Raw genomic sequence first — 16,748 nt, 5'->3', positions numbered from 1 at the left:
ACTCATCTAATTCATGTATTTGAAACGAACGGATGGGAGACTTTAATATGGCGTTCTGGAAATTCACTTTACCGGGGTAAAGTTAGCTTGAAGTTCGAAAACGATTTTGGCACGCCTGTAGCGTTTACACGAAACCTCTTAGAGTTGCGAGAATACTACCTTTGTGTATAAAATACATTGTGAATGCTTTCTCAGCCTTTATTTTTTCGTTTTTATGACATTTTTTTGACCAAGCACGAATATTCTTTTGTCGATATCTTCGCAATGGAAGCACAGAACGCCTTCAAACCAAATGCATTTTAAAGACCACGACTTGTGGATATTTCCACAGCCTTTACACCAAACTATCAGTGAGCTAATTATCTTTTTTTAAACCTCCGGCTTTTCATCGATGCGTAATTACGCACTAACTGGAACCCGGGGTACCGCTGTGTGCACACGTTCACAACGCGAGAAATACTGTTCAATACGGCTTCGTGCGAAAAACCCGTATATGACCATACGAAACAGAACAGCGCAGTCTCCAATTACCCAGACTGTAAGCACGGGAATAAAGTTTTGTTTGATTTCTGAAACCCTTCCTTTACGTCCTGTTTTCATTCAGGTAAGGGTCAACTATATTCACAATACTACTGACAGCAGGAAGATTAAAATATTCTTTACTCAGCAGCTTATTAAAAACAGCTCCCATGATGTTCAAACCGACACTGACACAGCTAGGTGTTCTGAAACTCTTTTTCTCGTGCTTTTATTTAATGTGGCACAATGCACTGGGATAGCGGTATTCTGTTCACCAAAACCAGAATCACTTGGGACTCCGGGGGGATCGGTGTATGCAAAATATGAATTCCTTATGCAAGAATTTGTATATGGTCAATATAGTGATCATATCTTATCAGCAGATTGTCTCCAAGGAACAAGTAATAGGTTTATTCCATGCTGAAAAATTATCAAATGATTGATGAACCCAAGTGATTCTGGTTTTGGTAAGCTAAAGGACAATGAGCTTCACGATACCAGGGGGACAGTGGGTGGTCAAGTCTCCCCTAAACAATGTCTCTTGTCAGATTATGATGTCAGTGCATTTAATAATGTTGTTGAACTCTCTTTAGCCCAAATACAGAGGAGCCCAGACCCAGAATATTACACATACTGACAGAGAGTGATCTCATTATGTGTGTTTGGATTTTAACAACTATTATTATTGTTTGCTAGAACCAAAACAATCTATGTTAGACATTTTCATCTTCAGCCAAAAAATACAAACTTGTGTACGTAGTGTGGTTCAGGTTCTTGTCCCATCCTGCTCTTGGTCCAGGTTGAAGGGTTGCACCGATTCTGAGTCTTGTTAGCTGGTATGGATGGGTTTGGGGGTGTTGATACCAGAGTGGTCCAGGAGGGGGGTGCAGGTGTTTCGGGGGCATTCTTGTTTTTCTATGAGTTCAGGTTGATTCTGTTGGTTCTGTCACGAATCTCCCTCACGCAGGCAAGCGCTCCCGCATTCCCACGAGCTCTCCCCATACCAAACGTGCACACATCAATCAGTCGTCTACTTAAACCCTCATCTGTCCCCCGGTCATTGCTCACGATTGAGATTCTCTCCCGGAGCTTACCTACTAACTACGCCTTTGCCTTACTACGACTTCTCCCCTGGACCTCGACTCCGCTTTTCCGACTACCGCTTTAGCCACTCGATTTTGTACCTTCGCCTGTTTTAAGCTTTCTCTGATCCTGACCCCAGCCTGTCTCTTCGTTTACGCCTCTGCCTTCTGAATCCACACCGATGCAACTTCTACGCCTTCCCGGACTCCGACCCCTGCCAGTCCCTCAACTACGCCTTCGCCTGTCGATTCTGTGCCTACGCCTGTACTACGCCTTCCCGGACTCGGACCCCTGCCTGTTTACTCCAACTACGCCTGCGTCTCGCGCCAACCCTACCAAGGGCACCGCATTGGATCCCTATCCTCAGCAGTCAACCTTCAGAAAATCATAAAAACGGTTTGGGGGCCTGTCTGGTGTGTAAAACACTTGGTTTCAGCAGTGTGGCTGTTGTATTTGAAATGCTATTGAGCCATGAAGACGACCCACCTGTCCCAGTGTATTACCTGTAGTGTTCTCTTCAAAAAATCATAAAAAAATAAAGGTTCCACAACCCAAAACAAAGCTGGGAAAAGTCAGAGGACCTGCTTAGTGTGCAAAACACTTACTTGCAGCATTGTGGGTGCTGTGGTTTAAAAGCTATTAGTTTGTGAACAGAATACCTCTATCCCAGTGCATTGTGCCACATTAAATAAAAGCACGAGAAAAAGAGTTTCAGAACACAAAGCTGTGTCAGTGTCGGTTTGAACATCATGGGAGCTGTTTTTAATAAGCTGCTGAGTAAAGAATATTTTATATAAAGTGCTAGCTTAAGGCTCCAGTCTCTTTGGGGGTGTGGGTTTGAATCCCACCGCTGCCAGATGCTTCTGTGACCCTTTTTCTTCTGACTTGGAAAGCAATCAGTGGAATTTTGTTTTGACAGTCTCTTGAGAACCTAAGCAAAGTTTTTAGAGATACTTTGTCAGCTTGACATCAAGGCAGGAAACAAAAGCTGTATTGCGTCCTCTCAACCCAAATGCGCTTTGCCACCTTTAGCGTTATGCAGGGAACAACGTCTGCTGAGATCACTTTCCAGTCAGTGCAAATCGTACTGTGTTTTAATGTCGGTTGTGCTGGCGTACTGCTTCTGTCTGTGAAGCTTTAATGTTCTGCTAAGAGTTAAGAGGAGTGCTTAATGTTAAGAGGAGTGTATGAAGGTCATAATGGAGGGAGGACACGCGCGTTTTAATAAATCTTCTTCTGGATTTATATTTCGGTCTTTCACCTTTTAATGCATAGCTTGGCCGTAAATCTTTACTCGATTACAGGCACCCCAAACAGTTTTTAAGGCAGAAATCGAAGCCTATTTGACTTTCTGCTAATAACGTGTAAGTGTTCACGAAACATTTCCCTGCCCATCATGTGCCCTCAAACTGGTTTCTCCATTTTCCTCTTCCTGTCATTGTCAGTGGGCACAACAAGACGGGAAAAATGCAAGAGAGGGAAGAGAGAGCAGCTGTCAGGAGTGGGATTTGAACCCACACTGCTACTCAGAGACCAGAACACCCAAGCATTGGAAAGACAGGAGTCTTTGAGTGTGACACCTTAGACCACTCGGCTATCCTGACAAGCTCCTTACATCACTTTGTTAAAAGCACCAGTAGTTCACAAAACTGAGAAATGCTTTGCTGGAGAAGCGCCACGTTGTCTGTTGTTGCCTAAACAGATCGCGGAAATCAAATATTCGGATCGATTCAGAGTGTGCTTTACAGCCTTTGTGTAATACTTTAAATTGTTTAAAAAAAGTGTGCACTGTGTGCTACATTTAGGACTAGTTAGTGTGGTAGAATATGGAGATCATCTCCAGCTCTGAGCTCAACCGCAACAGGAAGTCATGCTGAACAAGTGAGAGCCTAGCTGATCGTGTGCTCAGTGTGGTGCTCAGGGCTCAGGAGTATTGTTGTGGTTCTTATTTGCATAAACTGCAGGGGCTCTAAATCAGCACATTTCAATTTATCTGTTCAGTAAGTTAAAATGCAGGACACGTTAAAATAGGATTATTACTTTGTCTCTGTCCCGTTAACTGAATGTCCCTTACATTTTTAAGGACACATACCTACTAATGCGATACTCATTGCAAATAGTCCCAAAACAAGCACGTCCGGCAGCTGTGGGGTTGAAGGTGAACATGTATCGTATTGTAATGGCTTCTATTTCCATTGGTGAATGAGACAGATTCACAAGGAGATCCTTCACGCGATTAAGCAAACACATTGCCTTTTCTGTCTGATGTAGAGGCTACATTTGTGTCAGCAGTACTATACAGGTAAGTCGAATACACTTTCAGGGGCTGCATCTGTAGCGCTTCATCTAAGAGGATTGTTAGAGCACAGTTACATTCACCCACCCAACTTATTCTTTGATCATTTAAGACGATTTTTTTACTTTCTCACACGGTTACATTCGCCCACACAACATATACTATTTGAATGTCCAATGGCTCAATAACCCCGTTTTCCCCTGGGAACCACCAGTGTACAGTCCCATCCCATTCAAAAATATAACAGATATACTCAATTGATATATTCAATTAACAAATATAAAAAGATATTATGAACAAGAGAACTCTTGTTCATATAGATCCAGGTTTACACAATTAATTTCATGCATACTCGAAGTGCCTGAAGTCTTGCTCTGCTGTTTTAAATATACCTCCAAAGCGTTTAGTTGTGTTAACTACCAAATTATTCGAACTAATTTAACGTCATATTCAGGAAATTCAGAGGAAGTCCTCAGACTTGTCGTGGCTGTTGAAGAAGCCACCGGTTGAATCTCACCCGGGATTTCTTGAGAGATCGTTCAGCGAGCGAGTCCTCCTTCTGCACTCCACACTGAGCTGAAAGCTGCATCGTATAAAATATCCATGGTACAACTCGAGAAAAAACTGAAGGACTAAACAACGACTTTTGATGATTACAAGAGATTCAAGAAACACAACCGTCCACACACGGGCTTGGATCCTGAACGCTTAAGTTAAAAGACAAAATGAAGGATACGAATTGTAAACTCTCTTCACGTCTTACAGTTTATGAAATAAAACAATTTCTTACTTTCTTAATAATTTCTTACTGCTGATAGACGATTTATTGCATTTGAACAAAATCACAATTACAAACATTTTGGGTTAAACTGTTATTCACATACTCTAACGGAGAGAAACGTTAGTGTCTTCAGGTGTGTGAGCCCATTTAAAAAAAAAATAAATAAAAGTTATATGAATTTAATTGTTCTACTTTTAGGCTTGCATAGCCTTATGAATATTTCGGTTAAATCTTTTTTTCTGTAGTAATTTCAGTTGATATTAATATTAGTCATGATTTACAATTTTCGGACATGGTTCATCTTAAATAATTTTGTAGTTTCAGTTTTGGAAAATCGCACCCAGAATCTACCAAAACTGGTAATATTCATATAATGTGTAATGCAATAGCAGCATTTTGGGTGGGAAAACAAAAAGTATTTCTTGGTATGAATCCCAACACTTCATAAGCGGCGTTCGAGGACTTCTCGCTTCAGATAAAGCTGTCAATACATCATAGATTTTTACTCAATCAATATCAGCAGTGTTATCGCTACCGAAAGCTAAATATAGATCCTGGTAATACTTTGTGAGATCTTTGTAAGAAAATCCAAAATACTACAGAAGCAATCAAATGTATACGTTTCTTTTGGATCAAGAAGAGGATAATTATGAGACTCAAAATATGCCTGTCTTTTCTTTTTTCGAGGACAAATGGATTATTGAGGTGTAAAGATGGGTTCAAAACCAAAATCATCTGCTGTTTCTTTGATAGTTTCTTCAAATCCTTCAACTGATCATCGATATCAATGAAAAATATTATACAAATTGTGGTTTTCTGTTAATTGCCAATTTTATTGTAATTATATCTTCGTTTACAGATGTCTTGCATGTAGTCCTCAGCTTAAATGTTTTAAAAAGTACGACAAAAGTACAATATGCTTAACAACATTTATGGTTATATCTATAATAAAATGAAGGTAAATAAACCAAGATATTAAAATACAATTTTACAATACTAACCTAATAATGCTTGTGAAGTTTTCCAATACATCCGAACTGTAATTTTGAAATATTATTGCTGAGAATGCAAAGAGAGTACAACGATCAAATTCAATGAGTGAAAATACAACAGTAGTTCACTAAACTGAGTTTCTTCCCTGAAATGATTTGCTTGCGAAGCACTAAGCAGCCTTGAACGGATCGTGGAAATCAAATATACAGATGGATTGAGAGTGTGCTTTCCAACTTTTGTGTAACATTTTCTTTTGACAGGGCGGAGTTGTTTTCACAATCTGGGTTATATTAAAAGGAGTAACGTCAGTGTAAAAAAGCTTTCCTTCTAATAATTTTGGTTTCAAGATCGCAATATAGTGTGAAACATACAGATGCAGCCATTCAAAATGCGTGCGTTATTTTGCGGCATACCCCGGTGGGCGTGTCGCGGCATCACGCAGTGTCACGCAGTGTGACGTGGTTAATCGCGCGTCATTTGACGCTCTGCCGGAAACTATCCGGCGTCACCTTGTAAAACCGCCAGGGGGAGCTTAACCTCTCATGTACAGCATTTGAGCCTTTAATTTTGAACAGTGTATTACAGCATGTTAATCTTCAGTCATTAAAATGTTGGTATATTTTATGAAAGCAAGATTGCTCAGTTGGACAAAAGTACACAACCTACCTTTATCAGAAATATTTATGCATCAAAGCCTTTACCGAAGATATTACTAATAGTATTAATAATGGATGACTTTGGACAAGCTGTATACTCAAAGTATAATTTCTTTAGCACATTTGTACAAGCACTTGGAATCTGTCCAAACCATACTTTGTCAGGCATTTTGTTTTACTTCAACGGGCATAAAAACTTCCTTGCTTTTAACAGGGCGTTTCATAATTTCTAACTACGAAAATGATTTAAAATGCGACACCTATCATTCAACTAGAGCTTAAAATATCACAAGGAAAAATACACACCGGTATTCCATTTCTCCCTAAACATTGTAAGCTTCGAAGTCTTTAACTAACGTGATACCGGAGTCAACAAGCATACTTTTAGAATTTGATTAAAAGGGAATATAATATGGAATCGCGTATCTCAAGAATTTAATAACGGTATGATTATATCCGTGTACTGCGGCAGGGCTGTGTAGGGCTGTTTCGCCTGCCTGCTCATGCGAGCTGACTGTAGCCGACTGGTCTAGGTGCGTGCCTGCCAACGGGCAGGTTGTGTGCTCGAATCCAGCTGGTGCTGAACCTTCCAGTTTTATTTATTTATTTTTTAATCGCGTAACATATTACCGTATGCAAACTGTACTGTATACAGTATGTATATGTATATTTAATGTCTTAACTGTGCCCGTTTAATTGAATTTTAAAAAATTATTTAACACGAACATTAAGCTGTTTACATCTTCCGCCTGAGAACAGTCACCCGTTGCTACCCAACGCAGAATGGTGATTGGCTGACACCATCTGACACCCCTCTGATTGGAGAAAAAAGACGTGCTAGTTTGCTATACATACTGTAACAGGAAGAGGATTTCTTTCTATTCAAAACGTGTATTTTAAAAGTTTAAGAAGTAAAAACCTTACAGCGTACACAGATTTCTAAACTGATCAGGATCGTTATCTTTGTCTTATGCATAATAATATTCACCGCTCTGTGCAGCAAATTAATAATAAACTTTATTTTATATAGCGTTTTAAACGAATAAGTAATTAGATTGCTCATAAACCTAATCACTTGCTTTTTCTTTTTATTTAGGCTCAGATTTCAACTATAGATCGTATTATTAATAACCATAATAACAACCAACCAACAAAAACAACCATATAAACATAATACCAACCAAAAACATAGATAACAACCACAATACAAAATCAAATATATCAAACCATTTTACTCTCGCAAAGTCCTCCAATTATCATAATCCCGCCCCTTATGCAAAACCAAACCTTCCTCCCATCCCAGTTTATCCTGTTTATCATAAACAAAATCCACCTCAATTTTCAACATAAAGCATTACACAAAATCAATACCTCAACACTCCATACTCAACAATGATAATTCACAAACAGCCAGAACATGTAACTACACATTCCCAAACAGACCTAATTTCCATAGCCCCGCCCCTTATGCAAAACCAACATCCCTCCCCTGTTCTCTCTCTCCCCTGGCGGTTGTAATTGTTTTTATTTTCAAATAAATTTTAGCAAAGTCATGCATTTTAAAAATCTTAAGATTTTTATATTTATGTCTTTATTTAGTGGTTTCATTAGTGACAAAGGCTAAACTTTCTTGGAAAAATGTCTTTTATGTAAACCATGTTTGCTATTTATTCATTCAGGGCTAAAATATGTTCATTGTATTCTAATGAAAGAAGGGTTCCTTTCGCCGTAGTCGGGAGCCTAGCCTTTAACTAGTAAGTACTGTACTTACTGGGTTTTTGAGGGGGGGGGGAGAAAAATCGTTTTCCCAGCCTAACAGTATTGTTTTTAACCTGTAAATTTGCTGGACAGAGAGGTGAACATTATCACACAGAAGACAAAGATAGCGATTTACGTTGCATTGTGTATCGTGCTGCTTTAATACAGTTTTAAATAATTGGAAGTCTAAACAGTATCAGCTTTATTTATGGGTTTTAAATAAAGGTGATTTAAACGCGATTTAAATCAATATAAATGTTTATATTGTAACGCATAGGTGACTATTCATTGTTATTAAAATGACTTAAATTCGATCATGTTGTGATATTTAGAAATATACATTTGTTTGGTGCGAGTGAAGTTTTATTTAATCTCTGAGCCATACTGATTCTTCTGGAAGCCAGTTTCCGCCAGGGAGTAAAAAAAAACACACTATGGTATTCTCTCCAATGCAGTGCAGTTAAAAACATACCTCTGATGCTGCTCCTAAATGAATATCGTTTATGACCATCAGAAGCTTTATGCTCCTTTTCTTTTTTCCAGTGGATTGAACAGGGAGAGGCATTTCATGATGTACTTTTCACTGATGAAACAACAGTGGCTCTGGAACAGTTTTCAACCATGTCGTTTTATAAAAAGGGGAGATATGTACACGTTACTGAAGCTAAACGTTTAGCCTTTGTCACTAATGTAAACACTAAATAAAGACGTATAGAAATCCCTACGTTACAGACTGTATATGGCTGGTATTGGTAGTTTAAAGAAAAAATACACACCAGTATTCCACTTTCTCCCTAAACATTTTAAGCATCAGAGTCTTACATGTGGTTATTTATTGCATAATTTAATTTTGAAAGCCACTGAGACATCAGGTACTACTGTTGTATGGTACAAGTGTGGTACTTTTAGGGGTACCACGGTACAGAACACTAGTTATTTAAATATGATTGATAGATAAATAGGCCCACTTTATTCATCCTGAAGAAGATAGAAGACATCCTGATGTCTTAACACAGATACTACAGTGCTTAAGTACTACTCACGTATATGTTTCTAGGTTTATATTATGCATTTCATACGGTCAAATTACTTTTGAGCAACTAATAAGAAGCGCGAAACGGTATGCGTTTTAGTTTCGTTTCGTGCTGGGACCCGTGGATTGATTAGAGATATCAAGTACATACAAGTCATTTTTTAAATGTTGTAGTTCGTCTTGAAAAAATGTTACGAGTACATCATCTATCAACAATTACACAGGTTCTGTTTCCATATTGCGGATTTTGGTTACGTAATATTATGTTCTAGATTTCACGTTGTGAATATATGATTTGGGCAAACAGAGCCGCAAAGAAGTACATTATGGGTGGTTGTTTTTTTTTTGCAGTTTTATCTAGAACAAGCGATGCTTAAACCTTTGTCTGATTCTTGTGAAACTATCCACACGACAGTTACAGTACCTAGGAGTTGACTTCAGTGATGTCACTGATGGGATGTTTCTAAAAATCCATCCTCTGTAAAACGTCTTCTCTAGTTGTCCTGCATATGTATTCGCTAATGAAGCTGTGTGTTCTGAGCCTGGATCTCTACATTTGTGTATGAACCAGCTTAGAGGGCTAAAGACAGCTTGTGTTTAAATTGAGTGTAAGGCAATTTATGCTTCTAAAGTCATGGTCAGCATTTTTGTACTGTGCTGTAAACTTGTTCTGTGCCAAGTCACATTATTTTATAGCGTTTTTATAGCGTTATCAAATCCGGTGGCGCGGTGTTAGTTTCCTGACTCCCATGTCACATGGTCTGTGATTGAAACCTGTAATACCGGTTTAATTCGTCACAGCCAGCACTCCGGTTGTAAAGTAGAAGCAGGCGAGATTTCCAGCGAAAAACACCTCCCCCTTCTTCAGGTGTGAGGGTCTTCTGCTCAGAATGAAACGCTAAAATGTAATGTAAGCTCTGAATGGGTTCAATTGTGATTTGGGCTTGATTAAGGTCGCTGCCTTTCATCTAAAACCCTACTTGAATCCTTCTAAACTAAAAATCAGTGTTAGTGAGTTCTAAATAAAGAGGTATCCAGGTAACAGTGAAACGGGCGGACAGTCTGGGGAGATCGCCCGTTTTCCATGTAAATAGTTCCCTGGTTCCGCACCCCTTGGTGTTTCTCTCGCTCTCTCTCGGGTCACCTGATCATTAGCTCGAAAGATTTGAGTGCTTTGTGTATATTCTAATGGTAGTGGGGGCAGGGTGTGTGGGAACAGGTTTGGTTGAAATTGCATTGGAGATCTATGTTCTTCACACCTGAAACATTTTCTCTGAAAGCATTTTCTTCGCTGTTTAACCGATCTTGTTACAGCATGTTACAGTTTACTATTATTAACCATATTAATTTTAAGTGCTTAATGTAAAATCTTGTAAAAATATATTTTCATTGTTCAAATATACATTAAGTCTGACTATCATATAATAAGTTAAATACAAAACTAAAGAAAAAATAGGGTTAAATATAATTCAAAATATTTTGCTAACAATGTTAACTGTTTATGAATAATAAAATGTATTAGCTAAGGAGTAGGATGGCACAGTTGTTAGTATGTTTTTTGTTTTGTTTCTTTTTCATAAATACAACAGTAGTACCTGATGTCTCAGTGGCTTTCAAAATTAAATTATGCATGCAAACCTGTGAACTAGAAAGATAACTAAGATATTCATCCATTTATAATGGTGGCAAAGTGGTTAGCATTGCTATCTTGCAGCACTGGGGTCCTAGGTTCAATTCCTGCCATCCTGTGTGTGTGGGGTTTACATGTTCTCTCTGGGTTACATGGTTTTTCTCCATATGTGTGATATGACTCCCTCTCGCACTCCAAAACATACTGGTAAGTTAATTAGTTTATGGGAAACCTGGCCCTGGTCTGTGTGTGTTTGTGTCTGTCTGTCCTGTGATGGACTGGCACTATGTCCAGGGTGTATTCTGCCTTGTGTCCGTTGCTTACTGGGATAGGCTCCAAATCCTCTGTACTGGATAAAGAGATTAGAAATGGAAGTAAAGGCACTGTGTGGATGGAACTATACACAGTGTTAGAAACCCACTATGAAATGGCAGCATCTCACTGAGAATAAAATATTTTATACTGCTGGCTTAAGGAAACAGCCTTTCCACCTCTCTTGCACATCAGTATCCATACCTAGTTATTTAAACAAATTGCCTCTAATTATAAACATCTTAATATGCTGGCTCTGTGGATCCGCATCAGCTATGTTTGCCCATTCCTTCAGTTCATGTGCATCCAACACACAGTTCAATGCCAGCAACTACACATAATCTAAAATACAATCCTTATTTCAGTATCTATGTAAACATATAGTCTGTTAACTTCATCATCTTCATCAAAAGTATGCCTAACCCCATTAGGAAGTGTTCTTGTTATAAGTGTATTCCTCAGCTTTCCCCAAACTATCTTCTTCTTGCCAACATCTCTAGTCTTTTATCCTGCAATAACTCAGCCAACACTTAAATCTCCAAAAGCTGCTTGTGTTAATTTCTTTAAATCACAAATATCATGTGTAAATACTGGCCATGTAATACTCTGCATTGTGGAATAATAGTTTATTTTAAAGGGAACTAGAGAAACTAAGAACTAGAGAAATCAAGAAAGGCTTTTTTTCTAGAATTAATAAATGCACATCCTGTTCACTGGGGAAATTAAATCCACACTGAGCAATCTTCAATATGTTCAGAATATGACAGCAAGAATCCTATCAGGGATGCATTACACCTGTTTTCAAGTCCTTGCACTGGTTACCTATCAGATTTCGAGTCAACTTCAAAATCCTTATCCTCCTTATATACTGTCCTACAACTGGTATTATTGATCTCCGAATTATTGTACTTGACATGACTTCATTCAGCCTTTCCTGAACGTCTATGACAGGCAGAGAGAGTGCTGTTTCTGGTGCGATCTTTTACAGCTGACATTTCACTGTTTTAAACGAACAAGAAATTAGATTGCTCATAAATCACCTATTCTATATAAACACAGCGTAATTGCCCTCCGAAAATCTTCTTTTTCTTGTTCGTTTTAGAGACCTTGATCGAAACTGATTTTAGATGTCAGAAAGGATTTATTTTCTCTGTATTTCCTACATTGCTTTGTCGAGATTTTAACTTTATATCTAACTTTATATCTAGGCTCAGATTTCAACTATAAATCGTACAGTAATTAATAGCAGTAAATACTGATGTTTATACATAAAAAAGTCATGCCTTGGAGTATAGACCCCCAAAGGAATGCCATAGACTCAAACTGCAAAATAAACACATACAGAAAGAAAGTATTTGTATTGTAATTGCAAATCCTGGTACTGTATGAGTGATTGGTATGACTTTCCTCATTACAAATCTCTTATTAGAATTTAAATTTCTCTGTAACTCCAGGTCAGAACAGAGAAAATGTAACTGCCTTAAGGAGTTTACGATTATGAAAAATAGAAGGATAAGCATGATACGTATGTCTTCTGTCATTTTCTAAGTCATGTTACTGAGCACCAAATCTTATTGAGAATATGAATCCATTTAAGGTTTATACCATTAAAGTAACGGTTTATTCCATGCTGAAAATGTTTGTACCAGACTTTTTTGAGGCCTGTTTAATTGTGTCTGAAGTCTGATGTTGTAAATTTTATTGTTAAAAAGATCCATGAAAATGTCACTACTAAAGTTAGCTGGTACTGTTGGTACTGTAAGTGGCAAGTAGAGCTCATATTTTAGATTTTGTGTAGTTGCTAGCGTTGAACTGTGTGTTGGATGCACATGAATGAAGCGACGGACACAAGGCAGAATACACCCTGGACATAGCGCCAGTCCATCACAGGACAGACACAAACACACACACACACACACCAGGGCCAGTTTAAATCTAACCTCAGAACCTTTCTTTTCAGAAGACTTAGTGTCTGTATCTGCTTCATTTTCTAATTTTGGTAGCACCTCTACCTGCTTGTCTTTCTTATATGCATTTACTTTGTAATCTGTGGTCCTTTTATCTGTTTTTACATCTACTGTATTGCTTTGAGATGCCACCTTTAATGGTGATATATCAAATAAAGTTTTTTATGATTGTTATAGGGAAACATGATCAGATTGTCCCTGGTTCAGAAAAAAAAGATCTAAAGTATACTAGTTTGTCACTCTTCTAATTCCCTTTGCTAAATGACTTTTCATACTAATCTGATCAATCTAACTGCCAGTTTTCTGTGCTTTCTCTATCCTGCTAGATTTGCAATTATTCTGAAAATTTTCATCTTGAAATAACTCATTTCTAAATACCTTTTTCACTGTTAACATCTTGCAGCAACTCTGCGACAAAATATACACTCTGACAGTTCATCCTGCTACCAACATTAAATAAAACAAATCTTAAGATTTCTATATTTATGTCTTTATTTAGTGATTTCATTAGTGACAAAGGCTAAACTTTCTTGGAAAAATGTCTTTTATGTGTTGCGGAAAAAACTGACTTGCTTTAACAAAATATGTTTACAAATCCTTTCACCTGCCATTTTCGTAGTTAGAAATTATGGAACGCTCTATTAAAAGCAAGGGAGTTTTTATGTCCGTTGCAGTTCTTTTGCAACATGAATATAATTATATCGTTATTAATTTCTTGAGATACGCGATTCCATATTATATTCCCTTTTAATCAAATTCTAAAAGTATGCTTGTTGACTCCGGTATCGCGGTAGTTAAAGACTTCGATGCTTAAAATGTTTAGGGAGAAATGGAATACTGGTGTGTATGTTTTCTTTAAAGTACCGATACCAGCCATATACTGTATGTTTAAGTTCCAAAATTAATATCGTTTATGGACTTCACACGCGTTGCAGTATGCTCCTATTCTTTTTATGCTCAGGCACAAAGTAAAAGGGGATGCTTCATATTGCTTGACTAATTTTAAAAACTAAGTTAGAAATGCAGACGCTCCCTCGGTGCGCTGCTCTGGTGCGCCGGCTCTTACACAGTGCCTGTCTGCCGTAAGCGTTACAATATACATACCCAACACTGCTTGTACCCATCTGTCATGCAAATAAAACACCTTGAATTGAATTGAATTGAGGGGAGAGGGGGGGAATACTAAAGCCAATACTGGCTCAATACCCTCGATGGGCTTTGACGTGCTAATGCGTTGGTTTAAGAGTCCGGGTGTGGCAGGCTTCCAATGTCAACTCGACTCGATTGGAAGACAATGAACGTATTTTGTGATATTTAGAAATATAAATTTGTTTGGTGCGAGTGAGGTTTTATTTAATCTCTGACCAAGGGAAACGTTTCATTTTTTTCAAAGAAATGTTTGTTAAAAAATAAAGTCATAGTTCTATGGGATTCAATCACAGACCATGTGACATGGGAGTCACGAAACTACTGTAACACACAGCGCCACCAGATTTAATAACGCAATAAAAACGCTATAAAATAATGTGACTAGGCACAGAAAAAGTTTACAGCACAGTACGATAATAAATGCTGACCATGACTTTAGAAGCATAAATTACCTTACACTCAATTTAAACACAAGCTGTCTTTCTGTATGAACCTCTAAGCTGGTTCATACAGAAAATGTAGAAATGCATTAGCCTGATTATGATTAAAAAACACATAATTAAACACGCGTTTGCGATTTAAATCAGAACACGATTTAAATCAATATAAATGTTTATATTGTAACGCATACTGTCCAGCCTCCATTTCTCTATAAAAATTTACTCTGTTGCACACACACACACAATAGAAGGAGGAACCGCTGTCAGAAGGGAAGATATGTTCAAAATATCGCAAATATCGATCATGTTGCGATATTTTGAAATATAAAAGTCAATTGATTGTCCATAATATCGCTATTCTATTTTTTCGAAGAAATGTTTGTTAAAAGAAAAGTCCGGTACCAGCTGGATTTGAACACACAACCTACCAGTTGCTAGGCACGCACCTAGACCAGTCGGCTACAACACAGCTCGCATGAACAGGCAGGCGAAACAGCCCTACACAGCCCTGTCGCAGCACACGAATACCATTATTAAATTCCTTAGATACGCGATTCCATATTATATTCCCTTTTAATCAAATTCTAAAAGTATGCTTGTTGACTCCGGTATCACGTTAGTTAAAGACTTCAAAGCTTAAAATGTTTAGGGAGAAATGGAATACTGGTGTGTATTTTTTTCTTTAAAGTACCAAGACCAGCTATATACTGTATGTTTATGTTCCAAAATTAATATCGTTTATGGCCTTCACACGCGTTACAGTATGCTCCTATTCTTTTTATGCTCAGCTACTAAGATTTCCCTTCATTGGTAAATTCAATATCTACAACGGGCACAGCAAAGACGTTTTTACTGTAAGTCTTTCTACGACAGACCAACGGACCACGAGTGCCCCTGTCGGTCAACCAATCACTTACTGCGGTGCCACGCGTCATCTTGCGTCATACTGAGCGACGTCACCTGCGGTACGTGTCTGTGACGCACACTTTGAATGGCTGCATCTGTAAAAGCCAGCTTAATAAATCTGTTGCACGTCGTACACAATGGTCTTTCAACTAATAGCCCGTGCAGAGATCAAACCCCAGCTGTTGGTACGAGGTGCGTAAGGCTCTGCAACATGCGGATAAGAAACTAACCTTCGCTTTTTCATTATATACACAGTGAGCTATGTTTACGAGCCTGCTGCCTTCTACGGGCAGTATTTGAATGCGGTACAAGACCGGCCATGGAGAAATGAAGTGAGGAGGGTGTGTACATTAAAAGGCTCATAGCGTCCCTGGGAAGGCTCAAACCACCACCCTTTTGGTTAACAGCCGAGCCACAAAGACTCATAAACAGCTTAACACTCCTCGGTCTCAGTGAAAGTGATACACTCCGTAAAATTTTTACTACTGGAGTTTTTTACATTCTATACTGCGTTTTCTGAAGGGTACCCTGTGAAAATACGAGTTTTTACGAGAAGGGATGGGACATAAAAGGTCAGCAGGCTTAGGGAATCTGACTTTAAGGTGAAGACTGTGGGTTCAGCAGCAACAGAAGAACCTGATCAATATCAGTTGACTCCCATGTACTTTGAAAACTTAATTTCGGGATTTAGAGTCAGACGTGCTACCATTGCACCATGGGGTACTTAATTCAAAAACAAATAGAATAACAATCAGTGTTCCTGGATCTGTTATCGAGAACAACACCTGCACAAGGGCTGCGCAGGAAGAATGAAATGTGGTCTGGGAAGAAGATACTCTCTTCAGAAGAGCGGTGCTCCTCACAGGAGAGAATGAAAAAAAAAATTTTCGCGACGCTGATTTTTCTCCTCTGGGGGTTTAAAAGGGGGAGGATCGGTGTGACCTCGTGGCGCAGCGGTAGCGCGTCTGACTACCGATCTGAAGGCTGAGTGTTCAAATCACGTCGGGATCAGCTCTTAGTTTTTCAGGTTCTGCTGGTGCTGAATCCGGAATTCTCACCATGCGGTTGGGTTCTGTCTGTACACCACATAGATAATCTAAATGAAAGAGCAGTACAGGACACGCAGTGAGGAGCTCACACAGCGAATACCCTTGAACACATCTGCGAAACATCACGTCCGACTTGAAAGACAGCTACATCAGAGAATGAAATCCTGGAAGTTTCA

General features: G+C 38.5%; 1 non-coding gene across 1 annotated transcript; it reads left to right on the top strand.

Annotated features, from left to right (window-relative positions):
- The first annotated feature begins 16,462 nt into the window (after positions 1 to 16,462).
- Positions 16,463 to 16,534, top strand: trnag-acc (transfer RNA glycine (anticodon ACC)). Its single transcript has one exon. It is a non-coding gene; the product is annotated as a tRNA-Gly (tRNA).
- Positions 16,535 to 16,748: the final 214 nt, after the last annotated feature.

This window comes from Atractosteus spatula (assembly GCF_055471065.1).
Source record: "Atractosteus spatula isolate fAtrSpa1 chromosome 10 unlocalized genomic scaffold, fAtrSpa1.hap1 SUPER_10_unloc_10, whole genome shotgun sequence".
Taxonomy (NCBI): Eukaryota; Metazoa; Chordata; class Actinopteri; order Semionotiformes; family Lepisosteidae; genus Atractosteus; species Atractosteus spatula.
The sequence above is the reverse complement of the archived record's forward strand: the minus strand, read 5'-3'. Positions and strand labels throughout refer to the sequence as shown.